The sequence below is a fragment of the Manis javanica genome, chromosome 15, assembly GCF_040802235.1.
Source record: "Manis javanica isolate MJ-LG chromosome 15, MJ_LKY, whole genome shotgun sequence".
NCBI lineage: Eukaryota > Metazoa > Chordata > Mammalia > Pholidota > Manidae > Manis > Manis javanica.
The window spans coordinates 81,916,480-81,938,494 of record NC_133170.1 but is presented as its reverse complement, the minus strand read 5'-3'; the positions used below and the strand labels follow the sequence as shown (position 1 = coordinate 81,938,494).

Sequence of the window (22,015 nt, the reverse complement as noted above, 5' to 3'; positions counted from 1 at the left end):
CTCTAGAATGCCATCTTATCCCACCTGCCTACCTTTGCTCACGAGTGGACCAGCTGACCTCTCCCTGGTAGGCCTTCCTGCTTCATCTTCCTCCATGTCCTCCCTTATGGCTTGTCCCCTGATCATCACCTAAGTGTATGTCCTGGGACCTAGGTGATGACATGTGCTGGAGTCCCTCATGCCTGTACATTCTGACCTTTCCTAGACCATGAAGTGGTGGGTGCAGGGATTGGTCCTTGTAACTAGGGTCTGTCTGTGCAGTGGGTGAACAAATGGTGGGGACATAAACACTTGAGGCACAGATAGGACATAAGAATGTTTCCTTGTGGTGGCTTTGGAGGGGGCAGGAATGGACAGAGAAAGCTGGTATGGCCTCCTCTACCCATACCCATCTCTGCCCAAATCTCTTCCATCTTCCAGACCCATCTTCATGAAATTCTTGATTCTGCCATATTACCCTCTTGCACCCTGAGCATCTTGTCTAAATCTTTTTCCCTGCTGCAGTATTCACCCCACCCCCTTCACGTAACTCCTTGTTATCCTTCAGCTATTCCATGTTACCTCCTCCTTCAGGAGCTTTCCCTAACCCCCAAGGTTTTCATGGCCGCTTCCTTTGGGCTCCCATAGCCCCCCGCCTTTCCCTCACTCTAGCCCCAACTGTATTTTACAGGGCTATTTATTTGTCTGCTACCTGGTCTTTGAATTCCACAAGGGCAAGAGCCACCCTTATTCAGTGTTGCTTCCCTAGGACTTGGTACCAGAGTATTAGCTCAATGAAGTTCATTGAATGGATACATGTCCATCACTGGTGCCTTCCTATAAACTCTACTCCACTTTACACATCTGTCATCTTGAACTACATTTTGTAAGTCAGAGTCCAAGGAAGCTGGGCTATAGGGCCTGAGAGGCCATCAGTTCTACAGATGAGGAAACTGAGGACCAGCATCCGACCCCCAGTCAGGGCTTTCATTGCAGCTCACGGATGCTTGCTTCTGCTTCTGTGGCTGGAGCTCCTAAGGGCAGCAACCAAGACTTCAACCTTATTCCCTTGCTTGGCAGGTGCTTTGCCCATTATCACAATCACTGCCATTTACTGGCTGCTTACAAGGTGCCAGCCCCTTTATATGTCTTTTTCTCAGTTTGCAATTCTCACATATACACAGGTAAGGAAGGTACACTTATCCCTATTTACGAGGAACAAACCGAGGCAAGTTAAGTAACTTGCATATTTATCAGTGTGTCTTCTAGTTTCTTTCACAGATTTATCCAGGTTCCATTGGAGTCTCACAAGACTTGTCATCAAACCCATCAAATTTTCCAGAGGAAGAAATCGAGGCTCCAGAACTATAGAATCCGTTTCCGTGCCTCGGAATACTAGGCCGGCTCCCTGACTTGACAGAATCGCGCCGGCAGCAGCGCCCTCTGCAGGCGGCGGCCCCTACGCCACGGTCAGCCCCGCCCCTCGGCGCCGGAAGCGCCCGAACGCGCCCTCCGGCCTCCGAAGATTGTCGAGCGCGCTCCTCCAAAGTCCGCACTTGGAGAAGCTGAGCGCCCTACCTTTCGCCGGGACTCGACTTCCCGGCAGCCTTGGCGGCGTCGGGTCAGAGGCATCGCCCGGGACCGCGGAAAGGTGGCAGCGGCTTTGGCTGCCGTCGTTTCCTTTGTTGTGAGTAACGTCCGACAGAAGCCGTGGGGCGTCCGGGAGGGCCAGACGCACTGCCCGAGCAGAGCTGAGGAGAGACCCTGGAAGGGGCGTGGCTATCGCTCTTCCCGGGGAGCCCGGCTCCGGGGAAGGGGATCTTCCCTGTGGGACGCCGGCGCGTCTAGCCCTGAGACTGTCCCGGGCGTCTGGGCGTCTGTGGGCTGCTGCCTCAGTTTCTGCCGCTGTAAAATGGGGCTCTCCCAAGACACTTCCACAGTTTCATCCCCCAGTTTCAGAATCCCGTCCCCAGTCAGGCACTGAGAAATCAGAGCGGGTCAGGCTCGCTCGTGCGGATGCGCAGAGCTGTGGCATCGCCTTCCCGTGCTGCATAAGCACTCCCGAGACTGGAGAGGCCTGGAGGTTGGGGGCTAGCCCCTTCCCGGTGGACCAGACGCCCTGCAGCCTGGAATGTAGCAGCCATGTCTCATGGCTGTGAAGGTCACACGTGTTATTTCCACCTCACCACAGTTCTGTCTGGTAGGTACTGTTCGTGCCATCCTCAGTTGACAAGCCTTTGAGGCTGAGTCACAGTAGTAATCAAGATCACCCAGCTAACAAGTGGCTGAGGTCCACAGTCTTACCCACTATACTGTACGGAAACATTTGACCTGGAAGGCAGAGTGGCAGAAGCGAAAAATGACAAGGGCCTATCAGTACTAATTAACATATTCCATGAATTGAGCACTTAATATATGTTGGGTGCTGGCCCAAGGGCCAACATCATTTATATGCTTGACAGTGACTTATACTATAGTTTTGTTATTTCTACTTCATAGATGAGGCTCAGAAAGAGAGGTCACCTCATATGTCTTAGGTCACCCTTTGTTGATGGTGCACTCGGCCTGCCTACATAACACTCTTAAGAAGACCTCATTCTTCTCTCAGTCTCAGCTTCCCTGATGTAAAATGAGAAGCTTGGACTGGAAGGCCCTAGACATTGTTCCCTAAGCTCACATTCTTTGATTTTAAGGATTACTGGCATGATCTGGAGTCCTGGGTTTGTCCCTAGTTATCTGTGACTTGGGAACGCCTTGGCCAAGTCCCCTACAGCTCTGTGCCTCAGTTTCCCCCTTTGTAAAACGTGGAAACCAGAGAATGCCGATTGCGAGGGCATCTTCCAGCTTTAATATTTTATGACTGCAGATGAAGAGACAAGCTAAGGTTCAGCAAACCATGCACTGCCTGAGAATTTCTAATGCATGTGAATCTGCCATCTCATGCAGAGTGTTCCTGGTGCTTGGCTTCCAAGGACAGATACCCTCCATGGTTGAAAGGAAACAGCCACCTCCAAGCAGTCAGCAGGAACTTGGAGGGGAAGGCTTACTCCCCTAATGGTTCAGGGCCCACCCCTGAGGTCAGACAACCCATGGCCGACTGCCAGCACTCCCCCTGCCCAACAGGGCACCTCAGGCAAGCTACTTCTCCCTCCTGTGCCTCAGTTTCTGCATCTGTAAAATGGGGTGCCAACAGAACCAGCCTCATTTGAGATTTGGTGGGGAAAAAAATACACAAAAAGCCTAACATTGTATCTGGCCTAGAAAACCCTCAGTAAACACAACTGTCTTGGATTGTGTCTGCAGCACTTTTCTGGGCACTGGGAGAGCTCCTGAGCCTTGGCCCTGCCCACTCTCTGCCCCCTGGGACCAAGATGGTGTCAGGGGCAAGAGAGGAGAGGCAGAGTCCTGCTGAGTGAGTGGGGGACACAGATGTGGGATGCAGGCAGCCTTTACCCTGAGGCTGCTGGCACGGGCTGTCAGGCCTGAGTGGCTGAAGTAGCGTTAACAGGCATTCCAGCACGTCCCTGGCTGGCAGCAGCCCCTGGGAGGGGCAGCAGCCAAGTGAGGGTGGAGGAGGTGAAGGAATGGTATCAGAACTGCCGCATCGTGTACCAGGGGCTGCAACTCAGTGCAGGTTCATGGTTCAAGACGAGACAGCTGAAGTGTGTGCTGTGCTTCAGGCTTTTATGAGGTGCATTCACATCTGTTTGTGTCCCCAGGACAGGGCTGTGTGGCACAGTACAGGGTTCTCAACCTGCAGTAGAGACTCCACTCCTGGGGGCCTGTGGGTAAGCTATGGGGCCCAGGAGCTCTCAAAACTGCATACGGGATTGTGTGGGTGTTTCTCCAAGAGTCATAAGACCCCCAAATGTCAGATTCTGGATTTGGGAATCAGAAGAACTGGTATAGGGCCCTCTGATGCTAGTAAATGGCAGCCAGTGATTCTGGGCAGGTGGTTGAACGGCCTGCCCCCACCCCTCCAACCCCATTCCTCCCTTCCTTCCCTTTCGTCACCCATTCAACACGTTTCCTAAGACCTGTTCCAGGCCCGGGCCTGCACTGGAAGTACAGCCACAAAGAAGACAGCTGTCTCAGCTCCCCTCGGCAATAAGTAAGGAGCTAATTTGATAAGGGCTGAGAAAGGGGCAAGTCCAGGGGCTATGGGAGCCACAGATTGGGGCTCCTGACCCAGCGTGTGGTGGGGGGCAAGTTGGGGAGTCAGCAGGTGAGGCCTGCCTCAGTGCCTATGGCCTTGGGCAGATCACTAGCTTTGCTGGGCCTCACTTTATACCCTTTCATCTGGGCCTGATGGCCCCACTTTCAGGATGAGGTGAGGGTGGAGGAGGTGAGGGTGTCCTGTTTGGAAGAGGCTTGGGGGAAGAGCTTTGGTGTGGGTCGGGAATCCTGCCCTGCTCCTCATTCTGTCTCCTCACTGGATGACCCCAGGTACCTCCCCAGGGCCTCAGCTTCCCACCCACACAGAGAGGGAGCCAGGCTGCCCAGGCTCCTTTCTTCAGCCTCAGGAAAAGCACATGGCAATGGAAGTGCCGAGAGAGATGAGCAATCAGGGAGAACTTCCCAAAGAAGGTGGCATAGCTGAAGCCTGAAGGATAGAGGGCAGGGATCATGAAAGAACTGGGTGGTGTTCCCAGGCCTGGGATTTTTTGGCAGAGCTGGGTGTGATGGAGGAATTTGGGGTCAGGTAGAAGGGAGGGGAGAAGTGGGGTAGTCAGTGAGCACCAGGACACACGAAGTGGTGGAATTAATGATGAAGAGCAGGGCTTCTGGGATCAGGTGGGCCTGGGTGTCCGTCCTACCCATCACTGCTTCATTGAGGGCCCTCTGTAAGGTTCTCACCTCTCTAAGCCTCAGTTACTTTCATCTGGTAAGTGGGGGTGAAGATAACAACCCATGCAAAAGGTTGTTGGATATGTTATGACACCATTTATGTGAAATATCTAGAATAAGGCAAATCTGTAGAGAAGAAAGAGATTAGTGGATGCATAGACCTGGAGGGTGGAGGGGATGGAGGGATGATAGTTAAAAGAGTACAGGGTTTCTTTTGGGGGATGAAAATATTCTAAAATTGATTGTGGTGATGGTTCTACCCCTCTGAAAACCATTGCGTGTACACACTGAATGGTTGAGTTGTATGGTGTGTGAATTGTATGTCAGTAAACTGTCACAGAAAACCCCACACAGGTGGTTGGAGTGGTTAGAGGAGTTGCTATATGCTGGGCACATTGTAAGTGCTCCCTAAATATTAGCTATCACTGGCATCACTCACTTACTGCTGGCAGCTAGTCCAGCCCTCCCTCAGAGAGGACTGCTAGGCTTCCGGAGGAGGGGAAAGGCGCCTGTCCACTGGCTGGCGGGGGCCCCCAGCAAGGCACATAACCTCTCTGGGCCTCAGTTTTCTTATCTGTGAAATGGGGATGATTTCCCAGGCCTTGGCCACCTCTTGAGGCCCTGTGAGGCTCGGATCAGACCACGGGTGTTTCTAGGTACAGAGGCAAGTGTATCTTGCACAGGTCAAATGTGCCTCCTGCATGGAAGGGTGTTCCCTCTTTCTGCCTGGAGTGAGCTGGCTTCACACACCCACTTATCTTGTGTACTGAGCGCAGACTATGTTTAAGGCATCAGGCAGAGGATGGTGCAGGGACCACAACAAACAGCCCTGCCCACCTGGAGCTCAGAGCCCAGGAGGAGGGGCACACAAGGGATCCTAGGGTAGGATGGAGCAGGCCAGCTCTGCAGGCCATCATGTCATCATTCTGGGCCTCAGTTACCTCATCTGTAAAGTGGGGAGAAATAGTGCCTCCCTTGTGGGGCTATGCCGAGGCTCACTGTGACTGGCCCAGCATCTACACTTAATACACAGAAACCATCATTGTCATTATTGTCTAATATCATGATTATCATCCATCAGGGGCCTTTTGTCACTCCACCTCAGCTATCTTGTCACACTGTGAATTGTGTCAGGGCTACATCTTCCCCGGCCCTACCCCACCCCATCAACCCTCCTAGGGCAGGGTCTGGGTGCCCCCTTCTGGCAATGCCCTTCTGAGACCCAGCCCCAGGGCTGAAAAGGCTTCTCCTCCATGCAGCCCCCTTCCTGCCCACTTTCTCCAGGCCCAGCCACTAAAGGCAAGACCCCTGAGCCTGCAGGCCTGACCAGGCAGGGAACTGAAACCTCCTTCTGCCCTCCTTCCACTCAACTATGGGGTAAGGTTACGAGGCCACCCCGCAGTGGGCCTTTCTGGGCATTCTGCTCTCACTGCGGCTGGAGCTGGAACAGGCTGAGGCCAAGTCATGAGCTCCTCCCACACGCCTCCATCTGCAGAGCTGCAGTCCAGGCTGGGGCCTTGGCCAGGGCCACGGCAGCCTCCGCAGCATCCCGTTGCTGTGGTAAACAGAGGGTGTAGATGGTGGGGTGGGGTGCTTCCCCCGCTGGGTGCTAGTCCTCGCTCTGGACCTGCAGCCATGATACCTATTTTGCGGCTGCCTTGGGGCTCCCTCCGACAAAAACTGCCTGCAAAGCACTCCTTGTGTCTTTTTCTCTGGCTCCCATTTGCAGACAGGGTGACTGTCTCAGGCCACAGCCTGCCAGGCTTCCCTGGGCAGCCATGGTAATGGGGCAGGTTGTGCGTCGAGAGGAAGGACAAGGTCCCATTCCAGCTCTGCCATGGATGGTCTGGGCAGCCCAGAGCGGCTTATGGAAATCTCTCTGGACCTCAGTTTCCCCATTTGTACAATGCAAACTATCTTGAAAAAACCCTCACTGACATCCATGCTTCTGATTTCCCTTTTATCTCCTCCCAACCCTGAATCTTTCAACCTGGAACTGAGTCTCCTATGTTTGGACGGGAACCCTGGCAGCCAGGCCAGACAAATGAGAGAGAGGACAGTGTGGGTGATGGGGGCAGTGGAGAAGCCCAGCTTTGGAGCCCCACAGACTTGGACAGGATTCCCCTCTCCCTGAGGGCTAGTCCTCAACTCTCTGAGCTTCAGGTCATCATCCATAAAATCGGGAGAGTCAGACCTGAGTTTCTGGAAATGGATCCTTGTGCCAAATATGGCTTTAGCAGGTGACAATGAACACGGCCCTCCTTGCCTTTGAGGCCAAGCCTAGCCCACTATGTCCAGGCTCCTGCAGACAGTGCTGGAGAAGGGGAATGGACTGGTGGTGGGTGTTTTGTGCTGAGGGTGGGACATGGGAACGTCCAGCAGTGTTGGCAGCCTTTTTTGCTCATTGGTTCACCCACTCAGCAAATATTTAGTCGGGATCCTCTCCTTGAAGACTGCTGTGCGCCTGAGCCTGCAGAGCAAAACAGGGCTGTGCGCCAGCCCCTATTTTAAGCACCGTATGTGAATTAACTTGCCTTTATCCTCACAACAGTACAGGGTAAGCTGTTTGCCTAATTTGGCACAGAGAAGTTCAGTAACTTCTCCAACACCACACAGCTGATAAGTGGTAGAGTAAGGGTCCAAAACTAGGCAGTCCTCTAAGGTCTGCAACAAAAGCTTTTCCTCATCTTCCTGCTGCCCTCAGCTCCACACCTCCTTCCTGCTTGCTCTGGAACAACCCATTGGGTCTTACACCTCCAGCCGTTGTTCTTACTGCTTCCCCTGCCTGTATTGCCTTTCCTGACACCCTTTTTCCTCTGACTGACCAACCCCTGGTCATCTGTCAATACTCAGCTGAGGAAAATCCTCCTCCAGGAAGGCTTCTTTGGTGCCCTCCCCAGCCCGAGCTGGGTTAGACTCCTCTGCTGGTGCCCCATAGCTTTTTTTCCCCATCTACCACTTCTCTCTGTGATTGTAAACAATTTTGAATGGATCTGCCTCCCCACAGCCAGGGAGCCCCTTGCCCTCACCTGGGCACTCCCTCTGCCTAGTACCCTCTCTGGTACACAGATCACTGTAAAATGTTGAGTGGCTAAATATTGCTGATAATTTTGTGAATAGTGGGCAAGTTCTAGTATTCGTTCCACAGAAGAGGAAACCAAGGCACAGAGAGGTGACACGACCTACCCAAGTGACAGAGCTAATAGCAGCAGAGCTAGCATTTGCTAGAATGGCCTCAGTCTCAAAGAAGAGATCTGGAAGGTGACAGAGGACTGTGGCAGTAGCTCTAGCCAGTCAGGCGAATAGCCAATAATAACAACAATAATAACAGCAGTCCCATTTTAGGAGCTCTTACTGTGTGTCAGGCACCACTCTGAGCACTTGGCATGCATGCTTCATTAATGCCTTACCCTTTCCCTATGAAGTAAGTGCTATGAAGAGCCCTATTTTATAGCTGGGGAAATGGAGGCTCAGAGAGGTTAAGTGACTTGCTCAAGGTCACACAGTAATGGTTTACCAAACCAGGGTTTAAAAATGTTTAATTGTTTATTAATGGTTCAGAAATCCAAAGGCCTAAAGTGTTGGTAGTGAAGCCTGCCTCCCCATCCTCTGTCGCCAGCCACCCAGGCCCTTTCCTGGAGGCAGCCAGGGTGATTCTCAGGTGTCCTTCAGAGCAGATTTGTCTGTTCACAGATAAACCCAGATGCATGTTATTCAGAGCTAGTTTTAAACCCAGGCCTGTGAGATGCCCTGTCACCCACAGAGGCTCAGGGTTTGACACAAAGTGCCCACCATGCCCTGGCAGAATTGTGAGGCCACCAAAGTCCTCCATCCCTCTAGCCCCAGGCCCCTCTCCCCACTGTCATTGTGCCTCCCCAGCTTGCCTACCTGCCTCTTCTCCTTGGGCTGCAGCAGAGCCTGGGTACGGGTCCAGGGCCCTGCCCAGCGATGGGGAAGGCTGCTGTGGCTGTGGGGGATCCCTTCAGCCCAGTCCAATACCCACTTTATTACCCCTCATGAAGATGGCCCAGCATGGGGGGACAGCCCTTGCAAAGGGAGGGAGGCCAAAGAGAGTGCAGGCACACCAGTGTGGGCAGCCATGGCCCCTGGGTGGGGGAGACCTGGGTCTGAGTCCTGGCTCCGCCCCTTCCTGCTGTGGAACCCGGTGGGGCCACCTCCCCAAGGAGCCTCTGTTCTCTTAGAACATTCCTGAGGATCAAGGGACAAAAGTATCTGAAACTGCTTTGGGGAATGTAGGAGGTGCCTGATAAGTGGTGGCTGGGTTGTTTTTAGTACGGAGGACTCTGCTCTGAGCTTTTCCAGGCTCACATTTGACTCCTGAAAAGCAGGGAGGCCAGCCAGCCAGCTCTTTCTTCCTTCCCATATTCCGAAGGAATTGAGTGAATAAACATTAGGTGGTCTGTTGTTGTTGTTGTTATTACTTTTATTTGGGGCCCAGCTCTGGTGGTCTTGGGTATGTAGACCCCAAGGAGCCCTGCCCTCATCCTGCTCCCCAGGGTGACACCCTGGAGGAGCCAGTGGCAGGCGTTCATCTCTGGTAGGGCACAGGGCAGCAGGCGATGGTGCACAGGGTTTGAAGAGTGGGGCAGGGGAGCTGAAAGGAAGCTGGGAGGGCAACAAGACAGGTCACAGGGCTGCACATCAGGTGTCTTGTTCAGTAGCCAAGAGTCCCCTTCCTCTGTGTGATGGGTGTCTTCTTCCCTCTGTCATTGACTTCATGGGATTTGGGTGCTCAGGCAGGGGAACACATAAGAGTATTTGCCACCAGCAAAGTGAAGGTCACAAGCTGGCAGCCCACAGGCTGATGTGGCCTTCAGACCAACTTAGTTCAGCTCCCAAGGGTATTCAAAAGGATTGCATTTAGAAATAGATAGTGGTCATAGTTGCTCAACATCGTGAGTGTAATTAATGTCACTGAACTACATTTAAAAGTGGTTAAAATGGTAAATTGTGTGTTCTATATATTTTACCAAAATGAAAAAATGTGGGGAGAAAAAAGGATTTTAATTAGTTGTCGAATCAGTCAGGAAAACAGCTCACTTTGTGGGGGCCAATAGGGGCAATTTTGAAAGGCCAGAGGAGGAGGTAGCAGGGTGGTTACCCAAACCTGCAGCCTGGAACCATAGAGGACGGGCTGTCTGGAGGGCACTGGAACTTCGCAGGAGACCCAGCCGCTGCTAGGGAGGTGGGAAATGCCCTGGCCTCTTCCCACCCACCAGTTTTTCTTCCGTGCCTCCCATTGGCTGAACCTGACCAAGCCAGTTGGCAAAGGGGCTTGGGAAATGTAGTTCATAGGGGTCAGCGCCCTGGGATGCCAGGCCCAGCAGAGGAAGGCCAGGGAATGGGTCTGAGATCACATAGCAAATGACCAGTACAGTTATCAACATTTAACAACTGGTTGATTTAGTATAAAAATCTGGATTCATAGCTTTTCCTGAAACTCCCTTGGGCCCACTGTCCTGGCAGTGACCCTGAAGGAAATGAAAATGGGGCTGTAGGGTGGCAAGGCCCACCTCTGCCTAGACGTGCTGGGGCACTGGCCTTAGGGGGCCCTGCTGAGGAGTCCTGAGAAGGCTGCAGGGTCCCCAGTGTTCAGAGCAGCACTCAGGAGGCATGAAGGGACCCCAGGTCCCTAGGGCAGGGGCAGAGGAGGGGGAGCCAGGGGGACGCTGAGCCTGGTAGACTGAGCAGGCAGTGCCGAGGGAGCCAGCGGGGCAGGATTGGCCCCTAAAAGGAGCACAGTGGGTATCTGGGACTCTGGGAACCTTCCTGTGCTAGCTCTTGGAGATTGTCTGCTCCTGTGGGATTTTTAATTGTTTTTTGTTTTAGTTTTCTTCTGAAGTTGTCAGGCCCTGTGTTTAAAACAAATCTTCCAGGAAGTCCCCAACATGTAAACTCCTGGCAGAGCTATCCTGGAGGAAGAGGTTGGGTAGCCTGGAATTTTCCTCTGAAAATCCCTAAAGGGGGTTCTGAAGCACCCAGGAAGGGTATCAAACCTGCCTGAGGTCTCGTGTGGTGTTGGAGGAGAGCTGTGTGTAGGCCACAGGCGCCTTGGCTCCCAGGAAGCTGAGAGCACCCACTCTGCGTCATTCAGACTGAGGCAGATCCTGGCTGCAGCTCAGTGACCTCCGCCAAGCCCCCCACCTCTCATTAGAAGGGGATGCAGTACCTCCCTCACAGGCTGTCGGGAGGGGCAGACAGGGTTATGCTTGTCAGAGGCCCACACAGTGCCTGGGAGCAGGGTTGTCATGGCTACCAAGGGACCATGGTGACCTGGACTGCCCTCTGACCCCTAGGACAGGGAGAACCCCCCCAGATTCCCTCCTCTGCTCTTCCTCTCCCTCCCAGGCCACACAGCCAGAAGGAATCTGTCCTCTGCGGGGCTATGCAGGGAGAAAGTCTCCTTTTTTGATGAAACAGCGATGAGGTGATGTCTGGGTTTTTTATATCCCCATTGCTGAACCTGTGCCAGACAAAAGAGTTCAGGCCAGATTCCATTAGCTACATTTGTCCTCTGGGTTCTTGGCCCTGTTGGGACCTTTCAGGGGTCCAGTTTGAGACCCAGTAGCTGAGAAGAAGTTGGCAGGGACCAATGAAAGCAATTGTTAAGACCTGTACCTCCACTGAGGACCTGGGCATGGTCTTAAGAACCTGCCCCACTCAAGAGTCTTTTCTTAAAAAAAAAAAAAAAAAAGCCACGCTGTTATTTCTTTCTTCTTACCAAAGTATGAAACCCTTTGAAGTGTAAGCATTTCCACTAACCCCATTTTGGAAGGTAAACTGAGGCCCACATAGGCTACTTATTTTGCTTTTAGGAACCCAGTAGTGAGTGTCAAGTCATGCCCTTAATCCTGGTGACCCCTTGTCATCAGTCTTGAGAAGCCCGAGTCCTCACTACCATTCTGCTCAACAAAAGGCTCAATGGACTGGAGAATTGAGATCGTTAGTGATAATATTATAGGATTATATTTTAGATGGGAAAAAAATCCTTAAAGAGTAGCACACACTTGCTAAATATTCAGTTACAAAAATGTCTTAGGTGCACAGTGAAAGCCCCTGAAACCCTACTCTCTAGGGATAAGCTCTAGAACTATTTAGTATATATATATTCCTCCATATTTCTCTATGCATTTACAAGTAAATGTTTATGTTTTAAGTTCAGAGTATACATTCTGTTTTGCAGTTTGCATTTTGCAAATAACAATAGTTCTTGAAATGCAGAGATTCCTAACCAGGCAGATTCATGGCAGATCTGGTGGGGGAAGCAGCTGGTAAAATTTTGTGCGAAATTGGGCATTGTGTGTGCTCGTGTGTGTGAGCATTGTTGAGGGTTAGTGGTTATGACTGTCATCAGAATCTTCCAAAAGATTCAAACCATCTGTTTTTCAGATGGAGAAAGCAGGGCAGAGGACGAAAGAGCCAGGTGAGTTGGGGGCTCAGTCTCTCAGGGATGGCCTTGAAGGATGAGGGCAGGAACGCTGCAATTGCTTAGCCCTGGGCGTCCTTGCTGAGTTGTTTGGCCCTGCAGGGCCAAAAGGAGGGCAAGAGACTCAGTGCAGCCTGAGCTACCAGGCAGGGCCTCTGCAGTCCCTGCCGGGAGAATATTTACGGCACCAGGAGCTTGGGGATATGACAGAGAAAAAGCCTTGTGCAGCACTTGGAGAGGATGCTGCCTGCAACTCCTGCAATGGGCTGGCTTCTGGTTGGGCCTGGTTCCCCAGGCTCAGGAAGGCCCTCCACCCTAGGGCATGGGGATGGGCTAGGGGCAAGGAGCACAGGGTGCTATTAGGGTCAGAACCCCCCATCCCCCACCCAGCTGGTTCTGGGACCCGGAACCCAGGGAGGGTGCTGAGCACAGAGCCTGGCTGGGCTTTTGTTACTGTGCTGTGAGATGATCAGTGCAGCCAGCAAGCTTCATGGGGCTTAGACTGCTCAGGATTTACTAGCTGCTGTGGGAGGGTTTGACATCACCAGTAATGATGACCATCGATTGAGCACATCTCCTATGTTAGTCTTGTGCCAAGCACTGTGTGTGAACACTTCAGCTTTCAACCTGCCCAACAACCAGGTGGGGAGTGGGGGCGTGGGGGTGGATCCTATTGTTCTCCCACTTTACAGGGGCTCAGTGAGGCCAAGGGACCTGCCCAAGGCCAGTGGGGTCAGCAATGGCACCATGTGGATCTGACCCTGGTACCCCCAGTGGCTGAGCCCCCATCCTCAACTATGGCCACTCTCGCCCGCCCTCCTGGGGAGGAACTGCACCCTGGCACAGAAATGACCCCTGTGAAGTAAGAATGGAGGAGTTTTTGTTCTGTTTGAACTTTTTTAGCACAAATATGTTACTTTTGTAGTTAAGGGAGAAACTTTTTTTTTTAAATCTGCATTTCTGAAATGATTAGACCTGCTAATACCCTACATGTAGGGCCTAATAAAGTTCCAGTGAGGCCAGGATGGACCCCTTTTAGGTACAGCCTTCCTCAGACCCAAAGGAGGCCGCAAAGCTGGATGGGCTTCTCAGATGAGGGGGCTTGTGAGCTGGAGAGACAGAGAATGGGGGTGGGGGTGGCAGGAAGGCCTAGGCTGGGTGTACAGCCTAGACAATGACTCAGAAGTGTGGATGAGTGTGAACTGCTTTTGAAATAAGAAGATTGGCTCAGGAGGGCTTCTGGAACACTACCATGAGCAGGAAGGGCTATATTTTAGGCCTGAGGGCAGAAAGGCCTACTCGCTTTTGATGAAACAGCCAGGATTGAGGGCCAGGGTGACACACGAGCCAGCAGCAGTGCAGGGGCCCAGACATTTCAGCAACTCCAGAACACCCTAAGCTGCTGGCTCGCCACATCATTGCTTCCTTCAGCCCACCGGTCTTCATGTACTGAGCTCTCCTTGGCGTCAGACCCCGAGCCTCCAACCCTACATAGGAGCATGCTGTGACATTGGGAGCAGCAGGCACACGCAGCTCAGGGTGAAACAATTACAGACAATTTCAGGGTTTGAAAAGACCCTGACAGATGAAGGATCAGTTGCCTGCTCCACTGCTTACTAACCCTGTCGTCAAAATGCTTCCTGAGCACCTGTGACGAGGGGCTGTGCTGAGCACTGGTGGGACTCTTACGAGCACCCAGGACACACTCCCTGCCTGCACAGAGCTTAGAGTCCATGGATCTCCCTGTGGCTCAATTTCCTCATCCATATAATAGAGATCATAATAGTACTCCCTACCCTGGACCATGTGTGGGTGAAGATTGAGTTAATGCCAGGCCCCTGGTGCAGTGTTCAATATACAGAGCAATTGTAATAGACAAATTTGGGGAGTGCAGGGGCTGAGAGAGCTTCCGGGATGAACTCTGCCTCGGCTCGTTGCTTCAGCCACCCTTTATTGAGCATTCACTATGTGCCAGGCACTAAGCCAAGCAGTTTGACATTCTTCATTCCATTTCATCCCCTGGCAACTTTATAAGATGGGTACAGTCCCCTCTAGCATTTGACAGGTGAGGAAACTGAGGCGAGACTTAACCAGCTCAAGGTCACACAGTGATAAGATTTACACCCAGAACCCTTGCAGCCACGTCTACTGCACTTGCCAGAACACAGTGTAGGGACCTTTGGGATTGTTCCAGAAGCCAAAAGATGCAATGCCCTCTGTTGACACTTGGTCCCTTCTTTATGAAGTGGTGATGACGAACCTTTTCTGTGACTGGATTGGCTGGGCTGATGGTTGTGCATGTGGGCTCTGTAGTCAGAGCCTGGATTTGAGTCCCAGCTCAGTCATTTCCTTGCTGTGTGACTTAGGTTGGTTATTAAACCTCTCTGAGTTCAATGTTCTCACCTCACCTGTGGAACAGTTGAGGTTAAACATGAGACAATCTTGCACATTCAGTATAGTGCCTGTCACTTGAAAGAGCACAGTACGTGGGGGGCCACCATAGTCACGGTTGTCATTGTTTGGGGCCACTGCTGCCCCTTCCCATGCCATGTTTCAACCCTAGCCTCCCCGCATGATGTCAGTACCACCAGAGCTATGAGCATAGCACGAGGGCCCAGCTGCAGGCCTGTGGGGACTTGTAGGCTACGCCTGCCTCCCTTGTGGGTGTTGGGCCCAGGAGGGCCCAGTCTGATCCAAACTGTCCTGGCCTCTGGAGTGAGTGACAGCTAAGGGCTCGGGTTTTGGAACTGGGCAGCTATGTGCTGCCTCTTGCCAGCTGTGTGACCTTGGGTGAGTCCCCTCTCCTTTGCCAGCCTCAGTTTCCCCTCTATAAAATGGTGGAAGTAATGGCACCTACTGTAGGGTAGTTGTGGGAGATAAATGAGATAATGTTCGTAAGGAGCCCAGCTCCGTGCCTGGAATACACACAGCCTCAGTACATGGTGACTATGATTCAGAATAGTCATTGCAGAAGTCACTGCAGAGGTGGGAAGGGCTGTGCTAGGTGGACAAGGGTTCAGGGTGGTGGGGAACCCAGTGGAGGGGCAGCAAAATCTTCCTAGAAGACATGGAGCTGAGCTGCATCTAGAGGAACCAGGAAGTGCTGTCGAGGGGCAGCGGGGATAAAGGACGGAGTGACCAGCACAGGTAGAAGGACTTGAGGAGTTCAACAGGAAATCCTCTGAGCAGGAGGGCGGGGGAGGGAAGGGAGAGGCTGCAGAGGACGCAGGGGCAGTGTGCCAGTCGGAGCACTGGACCAGGGAATGTTCCAGAAGGGTTCAGGCAGCCGCCAACCATGCTCAGATGCAGAATTTGAAGGCTCTCTCTGACTGGAGGCTGGATTGGGGGAAGCAGGGGATGGGAGGGTAGTGACGAGGCAACTGCTGGCAGGTGCATGCCATCTGGGCAGGCGCAGACAGGGCTGGGCCACAGGATGCCGAGGCCTCACACCTTTGATGCCCAGATCCTGGCCCAGTAGGACCAATAGAAGCCTCACTGCCAAGCTTTCATGCCTCGAGAGCAGCTGAGTACCTTCCAGGGAGCTCTCATATTTACCAGTGAGTAAACTGAGGTCCGGAGAAGCGATTTGCCCAGGGTCACACAACTACTAATTGAAACCTTGGTCTGTATGATCTCTAACCTGGGCTTGATGTCAAGGCCCTGTTCAGACATGTCTTCTTCAGGAAGCCCTCCCTGCCCCTCTCCAGGCCCTTACACTTACCTTGTGCTTTGACCTCACAGGCTAGACTTGTCTATTGACAGGACATGTTCTCAGGGTGGCAAGTCTGGCACAGATACACAAATGTTTATCAAAAAGCATGAGCAAATGAATGAAAAGGCCCCAGTTTGTTTTAAGCAGAGAACACTGAGGTACCCCATCTCCCTGGGCCCTCTGACCTTCCCACATCTAGAGCAGACAGATCCAGCTCACTGATTGATCCATCCATTCATCCATCCATCCAGACCCTAACACATGATTGAGACAGCACTAAAGAGAACAGTGCCAGTTCTGGCTGAGCATCAGCGGAACAGGGCAGCACAGGCTGGATGAGGCCCTTCCTCAGAGGAGAAGGCCAGGGAATCCAGGAAGTGTTCCCTGGAGGAGAGACCAAGGAGAGTTAGAAGACTGGGTAAGAGCATGGATCAGGGAACCAGACAGTCCTGGGTTCAACCCTTTCCCTGTCACTCATCAGCTAAGTGGCTCCAGGGAGATCATGTGTGGAAAGCACCTGGCATGGCACTTGTGGCATCCTCCTGTGGGTGAGGGTAAAGAAGACAGCAGTCACAGCTGATTTCAGAAGAGCAAGCATGGAGGGAAGTTGGTGACAACAGCTCAGTCCCCTGGGGAACTTGGGGGAGACAGCGGCTCTGGAGACCCCTGTAGATAGGGCTCTGCCAGGACCTGGTAGAAAAGCTGGGTGCTAGCTGGGCCTTGCAGAGGGGGCTGAGAGGGTTTGGTGAGGAGCAGATGGGAAGATCCTGGGAACAGAGGCTGGCTGTGGGCCTGCCAGGCTGGGGTGGGAGAGGCTGCTGACCAGGTGAGGAGACAATGCCTTTGCAGCCCCCCACAGCCCAGCCTGGCTCTGGAGCGGAGCAAGCAGTTTCTGGGCACCTGTCAGGCCCCATGTACATCTGTGGCTTCCTGGCTCCTCTAGAGGGCGACCTGAGACTGTCATGAAATCAGAGTCCTCAACTCAGACAGCATTTCACCTCCTGCTTCAGCAGGGATTTACCCAGCAGGTGGAGAGCAGGAGTTGTGGGATCAAATGGCCTGTGGTTCAAATCCCAGCCACATTAATGATGCATTTAATATGGAACAATGATTAATATCTATAGGGTGCTCCCTGCACACCAGGCATTGGGCATTACCTCCTTTGGTCCTCGTGAAATGGGCATCAGAGGAGACAGGCACAGAGAGGGGAGTCACTTGATCAGGGTCACACAGCTAGAAATGGCAAAACCAGATTCAAGCCCAGGTCCATGTGATTCTAGGCTGGCCTCTTCCCAGCTATACTGTCTCCCTCCCAGCTCAGCTCTTTTCCAGCTATATGAGCCCCTATGTCCCCATTTGTGAAATGGGGATGACAACTGTGCCTATGAGGTTATCATGCCAGTTAAGGGAGACAGTCCAATTAAATTATATTAATGTGGAGTCTGGCACATGATGAGTTTTTGGCAAATGGCACCGTCATCATCACTGCCACCATCATCACCATTATTACTTATAAGCTGGAAGCCACCTGAATGATCATCCAGTCCAGCCCCATCACTGTACAGATGGGGAAACTGAGGCCTGAACAGGGGTTGGTGGATCACACAGTTGATGAGCAGCAAAGAGTACGAATCCTTATAAGGCTGAGACTGCCCCCTCCAGCATCCCCACCCCACATGGTAATAGCCTTGAGCTTTCCCAGGAGTGTAGCCCTAGTGGGGTCCCCAGTGGCATCAACCCAGCTTTATACCCCCTGCTGCCCAAGGTGGAGCAGATGGACCCAGACACTGAGTTCCCACAGGTGCATCTGGCTGCTTTGCACTGGGAATTTACCCTGCTCGACCTTGGAAAACCCCCACTCCTCTTCCCGAGATTCTTCCTACCTCCCAGCTACCCTGACAGCCCTAGAGACATCACTGCCTTCCTGGACATGGCCTCAGCACCCCTGTTGGCTATGTAGGGCCCCAACTGCAGAGTCTGGGCATCGTGGAAATCCGGCTCATCCCCAGCTGGGAGCCTGGCTCACATGTGCCTCTTTAACCAACTGAGTTCTGAAGCAGGGTCCCAAGCTGGATGCTGAGGCCCAAACCCTGCTCCTGGGGAGCACATAAACCCGTGCTGGTGTGGGGGGACTAATGCCCACCCAGAGGGTCCAGTTTTATTCCCAGAGTGCCCCAGTTCTGGAATGCCCACCCACCAAAGTACCCTCTATGATATGGGGGGTGGGATTTTTGTGGAGGAGGCTGGAAGTCCTTCTGTTTGGCCCATGTGTTGGTAGGTAATCTGCAGCTTTTCATTGTTTAGAGAGCAGCAGATTTGTCACAGGTATTTGAACTTAGGCAACCATGGGAGCTTTTCAAGCAGTCTCTGGGAGGCTGTCATCCTTGAATCAATGCGGGAGCTTGAAGGCACATGGCCAGCTGTCAGGAAGGACAGAGGGATGTAGCAGGGAAGGCTGAGGACATGCTGGCATCCCAAGGAGTGAGCTGGAGCCCAAGTGGATCGCCTGAAACCCCAGCCGGTTCTTGGTGTTGCGACCCTGTGGTGTGCGTGCAGGTCTTGCAGAAGCTGGGACCCTCCCTCCCAGAGCTGAACACACACATCCCAGCCTCACAGGGCTTGAAGCCCAGGGCCAAACCTGGGGCAGGCCTGCCACTTCCTGACACCAAGGAAGTGAGCTGGCCAATCCACTTCAATGTGTGGGGGCTCCAAAAAGGGCTGCTCTTTCACTTCTGCCTCCCAAATCTTGCACAGAACCTCTCCTGGGGCCCACCCACAGAAGGGAAATTCTGACAAATGCTGTTCAGCCTGGCCAGGTTGATATGTTCGAGTCCACCACAGCCTCTGGGGCACCCAGCACAATCCTTCTAGCTGTTGAATGGGCTCGTCAGTTCCCTCAGGGCCCCTGCCCTCCATGCTCCCTTTATCCGTCAGGTCAGAGGACCCAGTCTTTGGAGACCTGGGCTCAAACCCTCCATCTGCTGTTTGCAAACAACTTTGAGCCTCAGTTTCTCCATCTGGAAGAGAGATAATAGTCCACAGCCTGCAGAGGTAACATGTGGATGAAAGATAATGCACGTAATGTAACCCAGGATGGTGTATCCAGGTTACCTAGTTAATATTAATCTGAGGAAAGTATAATTAATAAACTTAATCTGTACTTAATAAAATCATGATCCCAGGGCAATGTATTTGGAAAAACGCTTAAAAGTTTTTATCATTGCAATATAGTTGGTATACAATATTATACTGGTTTAGGATGTGCAACATTGTGACTCAATTACATACATCACTAAATGCTTGCCACTGTATGTATAATTACCTCTGTTACCATACCAACCAATTACAGTATTATTGGTTATTTTCTCTATGTTGTACTCCCAATCCTATGACTAATTTATTTTATAATTTGAAGTTTGTCCCTCTTTATCCCCTTCATCTGTTTCACTCATCCCTCTACCCACCCTCCCTATGGTAACCAGCAATCTGTTGTTGGTATATATGAGTCTATTTCTTTTTTTTTTTTTTTTTTTTAGATTCCACATGTAAGTGAAATCATACAGAATTGGTCTTTCTCTATCTTATATCACTTAGCATGATACCTCTAGTCCATCCACATTGTCACAAATGGCAAGATTTCCTTCTTTTTTATGGCTGAGTAATATTCCATTGTGTGTATATACCACATCCTCTTCATTCATTCATCAATCGATGGGCAGAAAAATCAGAAAAATGCCTGATTCCAGTGCTGGAGCAGAGAAAAATACAAGAGGAGTCTGGAAACATCTTGAGGTGCCAGAAAGTAAAGGAAGTATTGGAGGAAAAAATGATGAGGGCTTGTTGAAAGCCTGAGGGACTTCCCAGGGGCCCAAGGTGGAACAAGTGATCACCAAAATAAATAATGGTAGGTAGAGTTGATTATAACTTGGAATAAAATGTTCATGAATTCACATGGGTGATAAGTTATTGAATGCAAATGAACAGCTATGGTTAGAAACAAATAGTTGAGTAAATAATGGGAAAGAAAGGGCAGCTCTTATAGAATCCCAATTAATAAATGTAGAAGGAATAAGGGACATTGAGAATCATTATTAGGCACATGTCAGTATTTCCCCACAAGAAGTTCATTCATTACAAAGGAAAAATAAAAACTTTATAGTGGAGAACATGACAGCCACAGCCTCCACCAGGTGACCATGGCTGATATCACCAGTAATAAGATATATGGGAATCACGTGTCATGTCTCCCTGTTGTAATGCACCAGGAAGAGCATGTCAGTTTTGTGGTCTTGCTGAAAATGCATGATGTTGGAAGTTGAGAAATCAGAGGAAAAACTGAAAAACTGTCACAGACCAGAGGAAACTCAAGAGACACGATGAGTAAATGCAATGTGGGATCCTGGAGTGGATCCTGAAACAGAAAAAAGACATTAGTGGGAAAACATGAAATTTAAACAGAGGCTGTAATGAGTTAGACATTAGTACCAATTGTTTTGAACCTTGTACTAAGGTTAGATAAGATGTAAACATTAGGGAAGGTGGGTGAAATGTAGATGGGCACTCCTTACTATTTTAGTAATTTCTCTGTGAGTCTAAAAGAATTTCAAAATGAAAACTTAAAAGTATTCTTACAAATTCAGAAGGAGGGATAGTGAAAAGTCTCTTTTCCTCCCATTCCTTCAGCCATCCAGGTCCCTTCCTCACAGGGACCAATGTTGTCAGTTCTTATGTTTCCTTCCAGAATAATCTATGTGTATGCAGCAACTAGTCTAGATTATATTGGTGTTGTTTTATCAGTTTGCCATCTTGGCCTCTGGTTTCCACATTCTTCCAATGCCTGGTGATCCTTGGCTGCTTCCTGAGCTTTAAGGGAGGTGCTGACAGCTGAGCAGCAGCCCTGAGAGGAGGTGGGCTTTTCCACTGTGGTCCTCACTGCCCAGGATCCCTGGTTCCCCTGTGTGTTTATTCTGATGCCATTATGCTGCTGCTCTGTGGCCCAGGGCTCTCTTGTTTACTCCTTTCTGAGAGCAAACTTCAGTCTTCTGCTGGAACGAGGGGGGCAGCTGCCTGATGGTCAGAGTTAGGGAAGGATCTGGGGGTATCTAACTCCTTATCAGATTTTCAATCAATCCTCCTAATTTTAGCCCATTCTCCACTCCCACTTCCAGAAGTTTCTGGTGCCCCTGGTTCCTGAATCTTTGGGGTTCTGCAGTATAAATTGGATTGCTTCTTGGCTTCCCTCCTTGTGGCTTAAGAGTCAGCTAAGTCAGCAACCTTTTATCCGTTTACTTTCCTGCTTCTAGTATCATCACTATGGACTCCTTTCTTGTTCTCATGGCTCTGGTGGATTCATACCTTAAAAAAAAAATCACTTTAATCACCATGAGATATCACTTCATATGCATTAGGATGGCTATTATTAAAAAAAAAACAAAATAAATGCTGGGTGAAGATGTGGAGAAATTGGAACCATTGTACTTCATTGGTGGGAGTGTAAAATGGTGCAGATGCTATGGAAAACAGGATAGCAATTCCTCAAAAACTTAAACATAGAGCTAACATATGATTCAGCACTTCCATTTCTGGGTATACACATTAAAGGACTGAAAGCAGGGATTTGAGTAGGGATTTGCATACAGGTGTTTCTAACAGCATTATTCACAATAGCCAAAAGGGTAGAAGCAACCCAAGTGTCCATTGATGGATGAGTGGATAAATAAAAGGTGGTATATCCATGCAATGGAATATTATTCAATTATAAAAAAGAACTGGAACTCTGACATATGCTACAACATGGATGAACTTGAAGACATTATGCCAAGTAAATTAAGGCAGACAAAAAAGGACAAATATTGTATGACTCCACTTGTAGGAGGTCCCTAGAGCAGTCCTGTCCGTAAAGACAGAAAGGAGAAGGTGGATGCCAGGGGCTGGGGGAGGGGAGAATCAGAGTTAATGTTTAATGGGTTTAGAGCTTCATTTTGGGAAGATGAAAAAAGTTCTAGAGATGGACGGTGGTGACAGTCGCA

The 22,015-nt window shown here is 51.0% G+C and overlaps 1 protein-coding gene across 1 annotated transcript in view; it reads left to right on the top strand.

Annotated features, from left to right (window-relative positions):
* AP1B1 (adaptor related protein complex 1 subunit beta 1) overlaps positions 1–22,015 on the top strand; it is an 80,168-nt gene that overhangs the window by 4,820 nt on the left and 53,333 nt on the right. Inside the window, exon 6 of the mRNA XM_073222577.1 lies at positions 1,249–1,666. The gene's annotated coding sequence lies outside the window, so the exon portion shown is untranslated. The remainder of the gene's footprint in view (positions 1–1,248; positions 1,667–22,015) is intronic.